Here is an 8,763-nt window from a genome sequence, read left to right as displayed (position 1 = left end):
TTCCAGAGTCTATTAGAAATCCTACTCCGGGATTTCTTCTAGCTCGTTGAGGTTGGAAACCTGTTAGTCTCCAACCGCATTCCGCGTGTGGCTCCAAGGTCTCACTCTTAGGAAATCCATTCCGGATTTTCTCTCTTGAAAGCAACCTAGCTTTTCCCTCCAACCAAAGCAAGGTGGTTTGGTCCCACCCTTTTCTTTCTGGATGCCTTCTGTCAGTTCTTAGTCCGTCTCTGTTTCTAATGAGTGCACAAAGCTTTCTCTAACATTAAAGGGTAGGGCCCTTCTAGACCTTAAGGTCATCTTTACGGAGGAGCGAGGTGACTCTGTAAGGCTAAGCATTGAAAGGGATAATCACAAGGTCCGCAGTACGAGCCTACCAGCCGCTTCTCAGGAGAAAGATGAACTTTCTGCTCCCGCAAATATTTGAAGCCTCGGAAACGCTCTACAAGATCGCTATGAGTCGGAACTGACTCGACAGCACTTAACAAAATCTTTACAGAAGCAGACCAGGTCTTAATCCACTTGTTAATGTTGTTAAGTGCCGTCGACACGGTTCTGACCCATAAAGACCCTGTATAGGGTTTCTGAGGAGCAGCTGGTGAGCTTGAACCGCCGACCTTGCAGTTCAAACGGCTTTGCAGTCTGGCGCATTAACCCACAGCGCCACACCAGGACTCCATCAGTCAAGCTTTAGGTTAGCAGTCAGGTGCTTATCATTTTGCACCACCAGGATTTAATGGAGGTTGAGTTAGAATGGACAGCAATGGGTTTTAATAGACGTTATTAGCCCCCACAAGGAACCGTGGTTACGTAACTTGGCTGCCCACCAGCCGCTGGGGAGAAGAAAACTTCTGTAAAGATTTACAGCCATGGTGGGAGGGGGTTTCTACTCTGTCCTCCTGTTGGGTCTCTGTGAGTCAGAAGCTACTCAATTACAATGGCTTTTTGTGTTAAGTGTTGTCCAGTCGGTCCTGACTCATAGAGAGCCTGGATAGATAGATAGGGTTTCCGAAGAGCAGGCATTGAGATTGAACCGCTGACTTTGTGGTTCAAACCGACCTTGTGGTCCAATGCTTATCCTACAATGCCACATGAGGACTTTTTTTGTTGTTGTTATAGGAAGATAAAATGAGCCCTAGTTGCACACTGATTAGAACTCAAGTGCTAACTGAAAGGTCAGCAGTTCAAATCCACCACACCCTCTGAGGGAGAAAGCATGGCAATCTGCTTTGGTAAAGATTTACAGTCTTGGAAGCCCTAGGGGGGCTACTCTACTCTATGCTATAGATACCCTGTCAGAACCTACTCCATGACAGTGGGCGAGATTTCTTTCCTTAGACTGGCCAACATCCCCTTCTCTCTTTTTCTTTAGTCATAGCGTTGTAATCTTAACGGATCCATGTTCATAGTGTTCTACCACTAGAAGCAAGTGTGAGGTCTTTCCTTTTGTTCCTTCCATCGCCTTTTCTTCCATGTAGGGTTCCTCTTGTGTTTTTGAATCACTTTGTTATGACTGCGTAACTGTTGATCACATAGGAACTTAGAGATGGGGGTTGATCAAATCCAACCACCAAATGGGAGAGAAGAAAGGGGAGGAAGCCCATCTGCAAGCACCTGGGAACATCACAGTCTTTAAAGATGGAAACCTGGGCTTCAACCTGCCAGAATTCCCAGGTAGGTGATGCTGTTAATATTCAAATAAACCGCTGCTGTCAAGTCAATTCTACCTCATAGCAACACGATAGGACAGAGTAGAACTCTCCTTGTAGGATTTCCAAAGTGTGGCACTGTAGGATAATCACTGGGCTGCAAACCACAAGGTCAGGGGTTCAAACCCACCAACTGCTCCTCGGAAACCCTGTAAAGGGTCGCTATTAGTCGGAATGGACTTGATGGCACTTAACAACAACAACAAATCTGTAAAAAAGCAAACTACCTCATCTCTCTCCTGACAAGTTGGTGGGTTCAAACTGCTGACCTTTCTAGATTAGCAGTTAAGCACTTAACTACTGTGCCACCAGGTCTCTTTACATTAGAGCAAAGGGGCTTTTAAAGTGTTTGCTGGGAAGCATGCATTTTCCACTGTTCATAGTACTGCTTGAAGAAACTGCCACTGGGGTCTCTGGCTTCTCTCCAGCCCCTTTAGGACTGGATGATGTTATTATTGAATTATGTCCACCACCTGCCACCCCCCTCCAAATATGTGTCAACTTGACTGGGCTGGCTGTGAGTCTCAGTATTATACGATGACCCGCAACTTTATGACTCTCTTAATTAGGTAAGGTGATTCCTTACCTCCATGATGTCAGCAAGGCAGGATGCAATCCATAGGGGTAGATTGTATCTCGAATAAATCTCTTTTGTGATATCAAAGAGAGGGTCCCACTACCACCAAGAAAGAAGAGCTCGGAGTAGAGCCTGACCAGGGTCCCTGTGCTGGAAACCTCCTAGACCCAAGAGAACATGGAGGTCTCTGAGGAACATCAGGCCCACAGATGTTGAAAGGAGACAAAGACTTTCCTCCTAAACTGTGAGCCAAGCCGACACCCTGAATTTGAACTAAAAGCCTCCGAAACTGCAGGAGAACAAACTTCTGTTTGCTAGACTCATCTCCGTATGCTATTTCTGTCATCACAGTGCTAGATAACTAAGATAAACAGGAATGGTGATTCAGCCCTCCAGCTTCCCTTCCTCTTGGAGCAAGCTTGGCTCCCGCATCCTCAGCTACTATGTACCACTCCAGAGGAAGGAACTGGGCTTGCTCAGTGGTTCCTGGGACCAGTCTGCATCATGGTCAGATAAACTAGCAGCAAAACCATGGTACAGATCATCAAGGGAGAAGAGCACAAGCGGAATGCAGGACCCTATCCAGAGAAGCAGCGACACCAGAGATGGAAGCAGAGATGGGGGACATGGAGAGGGGGAGCAGCTGAGGACTCTAGATTCATGGGAAGAGAGGGACTGAGAGCTGGTGGCCAGGAGGCAGACTTGCAGAATGTGCCCTTTGGTGGTGTAAATTATTCTGTATGCCTAAGTGTTAAAAAAAAAAAAAAAAAAAACAAGTTAACGAGAGAAATACTGTTTACTAATGGTACGTGGTGATGATGGTGGTTGTGTGCCGTGGAGTCGGTTCCGACTCATAGCGACCCTGTACAGGGTTTCCGAGGCTGTGAATCTTTACAGGAGCAGAATACCTCATCTTTCTCCCACAAAACAGCTGGTAGTTTCGAACTACTGACCTTGCGGTTCGCAGCCTGATTCGTAACCACTACGGTACAAGGAGGGGATTATAATCATTGTAAATGAAACAAGGTGTATGATTTATTGAATGTGAAACTGATGATCTGCCCTGTAACCTTTCACTCAATCCACAATAAAAACCTTAAAAAGAAAAGCATGATAGTGATGAACAAGGCAATAAACAAGAAGGAGGTTGGCAAAGGAAAGATGAAGGTAGCAGAAGATATGGAGAGGAATATGAGAGTTAAAGGAAACAGAGACAAATGCTGTTAACTGATGGCACACACAGAAAGGATTGCAGTCATTGTAACAGAATGAAGTATATGATTTGTTGAATGTAAGATTGATAATCTGTTCTGTAAACTTTCACTCAATTCACAATAAAAAGTTAAAATCAGAAAACCAAACATGTGGCTCGAGCCTAAAGCCGCTTTCTCTATTTGGCTCCATTCATTAAAACAAACAAACAAATAAAGGTGGAATTTGATCTTTCGGTTGTCCACCCTTCTGCAATCTCCTGAATTTGGGGGTGGAAAACCAGTTGTTGTCAACTCTGACTCATGGAAAACCCCCATGTGTGCCAGAGGAGAACTGTGTTTCATACGGTTCATTTATTGTTGCTGTTTTTGTTTTTAATATTTTATTGTAATTTGGGTGAAAGCTCACAGAGCAAATCCATCTTCCATTCAACAGTTCATACCCATTTTGTTCCGTGACATTGATTGCAGTCCCCACCAGGTAACGGCTCTTCCCATGCCCTTCCTGCCCTCACCATTTCCGTTCTTCCTGCTTTTCTATCCAGGCAGACACTGCCCTTTTGATCTCACAAGGTTGGAGTATCTCAAGGAGGGGATACCTCCCTCGGGTTACTCTTCACCTTATAGGCCTGTCTATTGTTTGGCTGAGAGCTGAGCCTGGGTTTTCAACAGTTGATTTCTTGGAAGTGGGTCACGAGTCCGTTCTTTCCAGGGTGGATTCAAACTGCCAACCTTTCCATTAGTAGCCAAGTGTGTTAACCACCTGCACCACAAAGGAGTGGAAATAATCCCTCTAAAATCCCAAGAGTACGAGTAAGCCCCACGCAGGAGGAACTGACCTGGCCATCAAAGGGTCTGGGCTTCTGGGATACAGGGGAAGAAGCATAGGTTTTGAGTTAGACCTCAGTTTGAACCCTGCCTCGATCACTTAACCAGCTGTGTGAACCTAGCCAATGCTTTACCTTAAACACAACATCTACAGTGCAGTGAATTACTTAATATGGCCCTTCCTTCTAGCCATAGTCTTTGTCATGCCCACCAAATGACTGAGTTGTTAAGTGCCGTCAAGTTGGCTCCAATTCATAGTGACCCTGTATAGGGTTTCCAAGGCTGTACATCTTTGTGGAAGCAGAAAACCTCATCTTTCTCCTGCAGAGTTGCTGGTAGGCTCGAACTGCCAATCTTGTGGTTCAAAGTCCAGTGCTTATCCTACAGGCTAGGGTATGCAAATGAGTTGTGTGTGGCCCACCAAGGGATTGGCTAGCTTGATAAAAATAAGGTTCATAGCACCTTTGTGGGTGTTGTTGTTAAGTGCTGTCGAGTCGATTCCGACCCATAGTGACCCTGTATAGGGTTTCCGAGGAGCGGCTGGTGAGCTTGAACTGCCAACCTTGCAGTTCAAACAATTTTGCAGTCCAGCTCATTAACCCGCAGCACCACACCAGGACTCTGACCATGCAAATAAGATGTATGGAACCCTAATGAGAGGATTGGTCAGTTTTGCCATCCCATTAGGCTTAAAATTAGTCAGGCCAGAAGTAAGCAGGGAGAACTTCACAAGCCCTAAGAAAGAAGAGCTAGGGATGAAGTGTTTCCTTTGGATCTGGGATTCCTAATGTTGAGAATCCGCTGGACCCAGGAGACAGAGAGCGAGAGCTAGATCACCAGAGACTAGCAGAGACGTAACAGCAGCAGATACAGTAGAACCCGATCAGCAGGGACAGCACAGTGGGCATCTCGGTCCATGGAACAAAAAAAGCTGAGTACCTGTGGGCAGGAGTCAAAGAGCTTTGTAACACGTGCACAAGCAGAACAAAAGCCAAGGAAACTTGCAGGCAAGGGACCAAGCACCACAAAGAGACTTTCTTGTGGACGTAGCTGAGAAGAAACTGTCATAGCTAAAGAACCGTAGCCTTAGTCATTTCTAAGCCTCAATTATATAACCTGTTATTTCCCTAAGGAATGTCCTAAGTGTGAGTTCTGTACCGCCATTGCTACAGATTACAGAACCCAGCAGGGAAGCTGACAGTGCTGTAGGAGGGACGGATGGTGTACTAAGCATGTAGTAGACGGTTGGCTACTAAGGATGTCTTTCTCCGGGGACTCGTCCCTCCTGATCACATGTTCAGAAGCTCTGAACTCTGCTTCGTAGGACTCATCCTTGGGCTGCTGCTGATCCTTGTCTTCCCCCTCACGAAGTTAAAGGTCAGACACCTCCACCACCACTACGCCATTTTTACAGCATCAGTTAGGGCTCTAGGTTGCAAGCAACAGAAACTTACTTTCACTAAACACCACAAGAACTGACTAAAGGTTATATGACAGCCCCCCACAACACCCCAATCTCTGAGAAGGTTGGAGAATCAGGCATGGTGCCTTGCAGGACTGCACGGGGGATTTCAGGCATAGACACACCTGCTAGAACCTCTGTCTGACCCGGTCTAAAACCAGAAACATCTGTTCATACCCTCACTAGAACGCACTGTAGTTAGTGTCCTCTCTTCAGTTGTAAGTTCCCCAATATAGAAAAGGATGGAAAACTTCCTAATACATTTTATGAAGCAAGCATAACCCTCATACCAAAACCAGGGAAGGACATCACTAAGAAGGAAAATTATAGACCAATATCCCTCATGAACATAGATGCAAAAATTCTCAACAAAATCCTAGCCAACAGAATCCAGCAACACATCGAAAAACTAATATATCATGACCAAGTGGGATTCATATCAGGAATGCAAGGATGGTTCAGCATTAGAAAAAACCATCAGTGTAATCCACCATATAAATTAAAAAAAAAGGAAAAGAATCACATGATCGTATCGATTGATTCAGAAAAGGCATTTTACAAACTCTAACATCCATTCCAGATAAAAACAGTTTTAAGCTCCCCTGTCAGGCCTGGATGGAGCATTCTGATTGGTGCAGCTGATGTCACATAACTGTGCTCTGCCACAAGGGATACTGGGAAATAAAATATCTACCTTAAGCCAGCGTGGACCTCTCATGGGAGTCCCTGGGTGATGCAAATGTTAACGTGCTCAGTGGCAGTTGGAGCCACCCAGACGCACCTGTGGCGATCTATTTACAAAAAAAGCAGCCATTAAAAACCCTATCTGTTTGGGGTGGGACCAAAGTGAGGCTGCAGGGCTGGGACAGGCTGCTGGGCCAATAGCCATGGCTACAATGGCCTTACGGTGCCATTCGTTGTGATGAGCGTGTTCTGGGAATTTATGAGCGTCTTAGTGGCCTGGTTCATCCCCAAGGGTCCTAACCAAGGACCCTGTTCAGTTTGCTGCTACCTCTTCTGGTTAATTGCAGTTCTAGCCCAGCCCAACCTTCTCTTTGGACCACAGTTGAAAAATGAAACCATCTAGTATCTCTAGCCACTGACTCTGAAGAAGACTTCTCTACAGTGTCTGTCATTGAGGTCACAAAGAAAATTCCTCTAGATGCAGAATCACCTCTAAACTCCAAGCACCTTCCTTGACTCACCTGTTTGGGCATCAGCTGCCTTAAACATTCACATCACATATAAATGCCTTATTTCAAAATACAGTATTTTCCTGCCACCTTTTTTACACTTTGATGAATTTCATGCCTATTTAAATTTACCTAAACTGTCAGCTATGCAAAATGACTATGCACTCTTCAAAAAATAGAAGGTTCTACCTTTGGCGAATACATGACCCTGTCCTTGGAAGCTTCGCTTTTTGAAGATGGCCCTTGCCTGTTAATGACAAGAGAGTCAACAAGGCGTTTTAAGACCTGCCCTGAAATGGTTTCAGGACAGAAACCATTCCAGTAGGGCAGACAGTAGGAGGCCCTGTTCAGAGGGAAGATCTGTGCCAATGTGATAAAATCACACCAAACTATATTTTCAGAATGAGTTTCTTATTTCTGCCATCTTTTGGAATAAGTTATTTTTCTGTCCACTAAGGGGGGAAAAACCACCCAGCTCTATGTGGGTATATGTGCACAGCTCCACTCTGACACACAAGGGTTCTCCGTGAGTCAGAATCGACTCCATGGAAACTGGTGTTTTGGTTTTTTTTAATGAGGGGACTGCATCCAACATAAGGGAATTTAGAAATGCTGGGTGTATTTTAAACTTTATCATTTTTCAGATATAAACAGAGCAGATTGGTACAGAAGCAAACAGACAGGGAGAATGAAAATGGTGGACACAGAGCAATCTAGAAGGTGAAGAGCTCCAAAGATTGTCTGCTACCATTGTAGGTGGGATTAGAGTCCAACTCTAACTCATAGTGACTCCATGTGAACATATAAACAAACCCCGGCCCGGTCCTGCGCCATCCTGACAATCATCGCTGCCGTCTGTTGCAGCCACTGTGTCCATCCAAATCACTGAGGGTCTTCCTCTTTTTCACTGATTCGCTACTAAGCATGTCTTTCTCCAGGGACTGGTCCCTCCTGATAACATGTTCAAAGTACATGAGACAAAGTCTCTCCATCTTCACTTGTAAGGAGCATTCTGACTGTACTTCTTCCAAGACAGAGTTGTTCCTTCATCTGGCAGTCCATGGCCTATTGCCTGCGGCCAGGAGCTGAAAATGGCTTCCAGTGTGGGGCAAACTCAGCTACCAGCCGAAATTGACCTAGTAGAGTCAGGCTTGTGTGTCCAACTGTTAACTGCAAAGGTCAGCAGTTTGAATCCACTAACTGCTCTGCCAGAGAAAAGTGTGGCAGTCTGCTACAGAAGAGACTATTTTATTAGATGTCATTAAGTTGGTTCTGACTCATAGCGACCCCATGTACAACAGAACACTGCCCTGTTCTTCCGTCAGTCCTTCCTACGTCTGAGTCCACTGTTGTTGCTACTGTCCCTAACCACCTGAGGGGCTCGTCTTCCAGCATTCTCTCAATGTTTCCTGCTACTTATAAGGTTTTCATTGTGGAGTCCTGATGTGGCGCTGTGGGTTAGTGCTCCAGACTGCAAAGCCGTTTGAACTGCAAGGTCGGCGGTTCAAGCTCACCAGCTGCTCCTTGGAAACCCTATCCAGGGTCGTTATGGGTTGGAATTGACAGCACTCAACAACATACTTGGCCTTTTTATTTTTTAGTTTCCTAGTGTCTTAGCTGGACTGTCCACCATGACTGACCATGTTGGTATTTGAAATACCACTGGCATTGTTTCCAGCATCATAAATGCAAGCCACCGAAGTAGGACAACTTGGACCCTTATGGGACAATTCAACTCTGACCTATAGAGTCGCTATATGTCAAAATGAACTCAGCACCAATG

The sequence above is a fragment of the Chrysochloris asiatica genome, unplaced genomic scaffold (assembly GCF_000296735.1).
Source record: "Chrysochloris asiatica unplaced genomic scaffold, ChrAsi1.0 scaffold00116, whole genome shotgun sequence".
Lineage (NCBI taxonomy): Eukaryota > Metazoa > Chordata > Mammalia > Afrosoricida > Chrysochloridae > Chrysochloris > Chrysochloris asiatica.
This window is presented reverse-complemented; position numbering follows the sequence as displayed.